This window comes from Frankliniella occidentalis, unplaced genomic scaffold (assembly GCF_000697945.3).
Source record: "Frankliniella occidentalis isolate FOCC.00 unplaced genomic scaffold, Focc_3.1 Scaffold15, whole genome shotgun sequence".
In the NCBI taxonomy this organism is placed as follows: Eukaryota; Metazoa; Arthropoda; class Insecta; order Thysanoptera; family Thripidae; genus Frankliniella; species Frankliniella occidentalis.
The window spans coordinates 2628559-2635528 of NW_026267145.1; positions in this window are offsets into that span (position 1 = coordinate 2628559).

Sequence of the window (6970 nt, forward strand, 5' to 3'; positions counted from 1 at the left end):
CCCCGCCCCGCCTCCACCCGAACATCGCGAGCCCTTTTGTCTGCCGAGGGCGCTATGTGTGCTGCTCCATCGCGCCCGATCACCTCAGCGATGGAGATCCGTTAGCGCCCCAAACACACAGCCTCTCTGCTCCACACCATGCACTATTTATTATTATTTTCATTTATGAGCCGTAACTCTTCTGTCGGCGGTGGAATCGAAAGTAATTCTGTGTTGCATTCAAGCCGCACTCGCTTAAGTTGGGCCCATCGCGGAACAAACGGCTGCGGCGCCAGTATTGTACTAACCGTCATTAAGGTTGCTTCCGCACAACATACGCGTTCCTTCCCTCCGCCTGGGCGCCGCTCCAACGCTGCGGCCTGTGGAGCAAGGAAAAATGATAGATTAGTTTTGGCATCAGACATGTTCGGTGATCGTTCGCAATGAGCTCATTTTAGACCCTCACAGAATTGCAAGTAATGTGTTACACACAAAATTCTCTTCGAAAAATTGTTTGTATATGAAACAAATGTTGATTCTACGTATTTTTAAACATAAATAAACGTTTGATGTGATGCAACGAGATCTCTTCTCCCCTGTTGGCTCAAACTAGCTAACATAAGATCAACTGCTCCTTTCGATTTTTTTTTCTATTCAGCGTGCAGCAATGAGATAGCCTGCTTGCCTCGGAGGCTAGCGACGGTGAGCGTGGCATCGTATTCCACGGATCAGTTTCCGCACAAACCATTCAACACCACCCCTCCAAAGAGAATGGGCAGCTCGCTCCCTATTTTAACTTGAAAATAATGACACATTTTTTATTTTTATTTTGTTTTTGTGCCGAGGAAACATTGCGCCGCTTAATTCGTCCCTGCTCCCCACCACGTTGCTGCACAGGGTTTGGATTACCGCGAAGGGGGTGGCACCGCGCCACGGCACGCGGAGGCGGCGGAGTGCAGCCCCGGCCGGGCCCAGGCAGGCCAGGCCGCCTCCCCGACTGCTGATGGGTTTGCATGGGTTTGGGGCGCCGCGCGCGCGAAGAGGAGAGGGGAGCGTGGCGCGGCGAGCTTTGTATCGCATCAACGTGCCTCTGCCGCGCAATGCCCCTCGCAATACGCATTGTTGTTTTTCGCGCTGAGCTGAGATTCCAGGCGCGCGCGATGCTGAGAGAGAGAGAGAGTGGGGGAGGAAAGAGGGCAAGGCAGGCAGGAATTGGGAGGGGGGAGCGGCTTGGTACTGCAGCAGGGGAGGCAGACACAACAGCCCCTCCGTCCGGCCGCGCCGCGCCGCCCGGCAGCCACGGGCCGTGTTTTATTCAACGGCCGGCCGCCCCCGCCGCCCCCACCGCCCCCGGCCCCGCCTGTAATCACGCCTGCACTGCACAGGCTCGTCGCACTCTGTCGTGTGCCCGGGCCGGGGGCGGTGGTCAGCAGGGCTGGACTGCAATCGTGTGAACCAGATACTATCATTGTGTTCATTTTGCACTTTCCTCGACGCCCTCCCCTGTCCACGGCATTTTATTTATCAGTATGTCAAGTAATTATCTCTCAATTTAATTGATACCGCATATGCCAAGGGGTGATTTCCTGTGGCCTTCGTGTAACCGTGAATATTTATCATTATCCTTATGGCTGATTTGTTGTGCTCCAAGCCCCGGCGTGGCACAGCACAGCCCTCGAGGAAACGGCTGGGGATTCACCCCTCCCTCTTTTCTTCTTGCTCTCACTGCGAGATCATCCCGGGGCTCTTTCTCTCTTTGTCTCAATTCTCTCATCCCGCTCGCTCTCCCCCGTTCGGCCCCGTGGCCACCGACACTTTGGTTATCCCAAGAAATCACGATGAGTTTCTCCGAGTTTCTCCCGTCTGCGCCACAGTGCTGCGCCAGTGCTGCGCCTGCTGCTGATCCCACCCGGGGGAGGGAGAGGGAGGCAAGGGCACTGCATGTCTTCTGCCAAGGATTAGAGGTGCGCCCACGGAGCTGTTTTATATTGCAAAGAAAAATTGCGGACCAAGCGGGGCCCCAATCTCACGTTTCGCAGATGGCTGAAGGTTCTGTCCCAAAAAGTTGGTCGGAACTGTAGGATACAGCATAAAAGTGCAATGAAATAAAAGTCTCGCATGTAATGTATTTTAAGGCTTTATTCCTTCCTAGGGGTACCAACAAACATCTTCCCCTCGTAGAATTTCGTACAATTATGACACGTCCCCCGAAGCCCCTCTCTCGCCCGTGGCATCGTAGTCGTCAAACGCCCAGACTCCGTTTAATTTGAGTGCCGGACAAAGCCTGCGGCAATCGCCCCCGCAGACGGTCGGGCTCAGGGCCTCCAGCTCCACAAGGGCGGCGAGGCCTGCAAGCGAACAGGCAATTACCTCGCGGAAGTCCAAAAGCGACTCACGGGGCTCACGCGTCGCCGCACCCGCCTCCCCCGCGTCCCTATACTACTTGTTATTGGGTCCAGGCATTGCCTTCGCCCCGCGTCCTCCAACTAAAAGTAAAGTAGCCCATGCAAGAACGCCACCGCATGCCAAGTATCGTGTCCGCCCGCTGCTGACAGGGACATAATTCGACGGATTTTTCTCAACTCCAGGCTCCAAGGGCAAAGCCCTGGGCACAACTTCCGGGGTAAGTCTGTTCAACATTTCGTCAGCTTCTGAACGGTTTTTAGCCGCAAAAACCTACGCAACTCTCCGTCCGTACAAGAGGAACTCTGGGTGAACTTTCTGGGTGAATTCTGACCGTTTACAAAGTCACTTTTTTTAGAAACTGAGGACAGTTTCCATGGAACATCTTGAAAGAACGTTTGGTCAACTTCCCCTCTGTCTCTAATCAAAGAGTCAACGTCTTGGTCAAATTCTAGGAACTTCACCCCAAAAAACTGTGTTCTCAATTCAAGTACTGCTCTTAAAATGTTGAGCCCCATTTCTTGTTTAAAGTCCTACTTGTTCCTTAAAGCAAGAAATGGGGCTCAAAATTTTATGAGTAATACTTGAATTGAGAACAGATTTTTTGGGGTGTTCTGAGAGACTGTGAGTAGAGAGAGTGGGGCAGAGGAAGCGAACTCTGTCTTAGAGAGAGAGAAAGGAGAGGAGAGAGAGAGAGAGAGAGAGAGAGAGAGAGAGAGAGAGAGAGAGAGAGTCAAATACGGGTTGGGACGGTGGCTCCTGAAGGAGACAGCCAGTTCCCCGGCTGCCCCAGGCTGTAGATTTCCCTTCCCCTCCATCCTCCTTGAACACTGACGGATTGGAACGCCATCACACGGTTTACTTCACGAAAATGGCTGATTTTCGACGCATCAGCGAGCGGCGGGAGGAGGGGTAGTGGGACCTGACTGCACGCCCCTGAGGGGCACTGTGCCCCCGCCGGGCCGTGCCGGGGCCTCAGGCTGTGAGGGAAGCAAGGGGCGGCCGAGGAGACCCCACGACCAACGAGCCCGCCTCGCAGGAGCAGGGAGGGGAGGGAAATTGTCGTGATTAAGCAGGAACGCTTTTAGGGGTGCGTTTGAGAAAGGACATGCACGCGAATTAGTAGTTGGCTTGTGCTGTTCTCTGTCTATCTCTCTGTCTGTCTGTCCGTCTGTCTCGTCCTTTCTCTCCCACCTTCTTTTCAAGAATACGCACCTCATTTGGTGGGCTTTGCTAAAATGTTGACGACTGCTTCGCCTCATGAAGAAGAAACAGAAACAGAGTCTAAGAGCATGGCTGAATATAATAACACCTGTGTACTGAGTTTTCATTTTTCATGACGTTATAAGATGCTCTATTTTTAGTTATTGTTGATATTTGGTTGAATAATTTCAAGGTACATATTTGAAAATAGTAAGAAAAAGTGATGTTATATAGTTAGATATGTTTCGTCACGTATGTCTAATGACCTAGTAAGCCAATTATTATCCAGAAAACACTCCCTGATTTCACCCTGACTAATTTAATGGACTGCATAACCAATAACTTATCCACCCTAGCAAGCACACGGCAGTCCCTGTAAAAGAACAGAACAAAGAACAATGACTCGGCAGCCTTGGTGTAATCCTTGCAGAATGCAGCACTTCCCTGCCACCTCTAGCTCCCTGGACCAGGACAGCGCCCCACGGCTCGCTGACAGATTGGAACGTCAAACTGTCTGTCTGTCCTGCAGCGCCCCGCCTGGAACCCTCCCCTGTCTACCGCACGAGAAAGCCTTGTCTCAAAACAAATATTTAACAACAAAATCTAGAGCTCAGAATTAGTTGATGGAACTTCACACTCATCAGGAACACGAGTATGTGATATTGTGCCCAACACGTCTTCTCTTCTAGGTTTGTTTGTTCGGCGTTCAACGCACTGTCTATTCCATCAGTGACGAGACGGAGGGGGAAACATATTGCACTGAAACACATGTCTCTCAAGCAGCCGCGACACACGCCGTCGGGCTTTCGAGCCGAGAATATTGAGGAGGATGAAATGCGCAACGCCAGCCCCCTTCCTTTCTCCCCCCCCCCTCCTCTCCTCCCCCTTCCCATGTTTGCCCCTTGCAGTTTTCTCCCCCCCCCCTCCTCCTTCAACAACCACTTTTATAGAAATCTCTTCCCAACAACGTCTTTCCACTCGCGCGCAAACTCTCTTTACTCTCCCTATCCCTTCCGCGGACCACGTGGAACTAAATTTTGTTTTGTCGTGGTTTGGGGGGCTGCGGCCATACCTAATGCATGGCGCGAGGAGAGGCCCTCGAAAACTCTCACTCGGCGCCCCCGCCACACCACGCCCCGCCCCCGCCACACCACGCCCCGCCCCGCCACACCACGCCCCGCCCCGCCACGCCCCGCCACGCCCCACCACACCACGCCCCGCCCCGCCCCGCCCGTTAGTTGGAGGCGTAATTGGCGTGGCGCTTTTGCATCCTGAGGGAAGAAACCACCCCTTAATCCGCGCGAGCCACATCGCTTCCCACCCCACCCTCTGAGCCACCCTACCAGTCCGACCAGCCAGCACCGCCACCCCTTTGGGGGGTCATGTTCATGCATACGGCCCCGGATCGCTTTGATCATCCTAGCAGGGGAATAAAGACATTTCCGTTATTTAACCCAGCCAAGCGAGCGTGTGGCGAGCCGGGATAGGACAGGTCTCCTGTCGTAACGATGTCATCTTCTGCTTTATGCCCACTGTACCAATCATGAAACGTGCGTTAAAGATTCCTATGTAACCGTGCTGACACCATCAGTTTTAACCTTTACCATCACCAAGGGTCATAATTTGCCATCGTCAACATTTCTGGAGCAATGTCCGCAAGATATGTTCTAAATTAATAAATGCATGCAAATTTTATTCGGCTAGAACTTGCGTCGAAAAAGAATATGTCGATATATTTACACTGCAAAATGGTAACGAAGTAAATTCATTAAGGAATTGTGAAGAATCCTCAGACTTGGAGCTGGATTATCCCTGCAAAGAATTTCTTTGCGATTGGTTTTGGTTTGCATTACGAAATATTGAAGAGGTAGTTCGTAATCAAATGTTTGAAATACTACCATAGAACTAAGAAGAATATGGTTTGCATTTACGTACTTGCTCCTCGTATCCATGTCCCAGTGGCCAATTTAAATTAGACCTCATTCACTGTTAGAAAATAATATGGGATTTCACGGAGGAACACTTTTGAAAAATATTGCCAAAGTCCTCTGGAATTTCTCAAAGAACTCCGCTCTGACGAGTTTAGCTTCGAAACACATACACGACTAAAAACTTGCTACCTTGATCAGCTGATTTACGACATGAAAATTAAGAACGGGGTCCTCTGGGAATTTCTAGTAGTGGTTTAGTGTGAATCTTCGGGAAATCCCAAGAAGTTTTTAACAGTGTTTTCATAGAACATTTTTCTGTAAATTTATTTTTGCCAGTGCTTGCCCGCACCCCCACATGGCGCCGCCGCTGGCGACCAGCTTGGCTCGCGTCCAGCACCATTTAATGACGTGTCTGCGCAAGGCGGTGCGGCTAACCAGTCCATGGGGATGTGTTAAATTTGCCGCCAGCGTGGAAGCAAAGCCTGACGGCACTACTTTTTTTTTGCCATGGCGGGGATGAATTCTTTTTTTCATGTCTTTCATCCTGTCCCTTCAGACAGTGTCTACCCCAGCAAAGTCCTTTGATCAGATTCTGGGCCCAGTTGCGACAGAGGAAGATAAGGAAACTCACATGACGTGAGTCCAAGTTTTTGTTTGCTTTGCGGTACTCTTCTCAAAGGTTTGCTTTTAATTAAATTGCGCGAGGAGCTTAATTGGCTTCCCTTTAAAACTCTCTGTTGGGCTGCACATTTGCCATGTCCGTCATCAAGTCAGTGCTTAAATATATCCAGGCTAAAATCCTTTTAAAAACACGTTTGCACACAAAATTTCTCTACAATTTTTGATTTATGACATTCTTTGTGGGACTGCTTTTTACAACCGCTGATCTTAAGCCCTAGTAATTCCCGTATATTTCCCCTCCTAAACGTGGCGGTAGCGCCTAAACGGCTTACGATAGAGCAAAACAGACGAAAATTTCGTCAAGACAATGACAATTTGACGGCTTATCTGCAGGATAGCAATGTTGAAAATCTTCAAAAATAATTGAAATAGCAGATTTTGAAACGAATGCCCAAAATGACCCCTAAATATGAATTTAAGCCAAAACTTTTGATGTGTCCTTCGATGACACATCTAGACCTACAATTTCCCAAAGTAGAATGAAAATCGGGAATTTACACTTGGCGGAGTCTCCTTGTTAGTCGCCCGCGGCGGCCGCACGGCTGGCCTGGGCAGCTATTAGCAGGTGTATTTGGACTGGCCAGCAGTGCCGGGCCGGTGCCGGCCTTCGCATAAGGGCGGCATATCCCGGCATAGCCCGGCACAGTCTGCCCGCTCCACCCCACCCTACCCGCCCCGGGCGGGACTGACCAACGGTTTGAATCGAACGCGACGACTTGTTTGCCGTCGTTAAACAGATTAGGGGTGGGCTTTGTCCCACCCAAAGGGGTGGC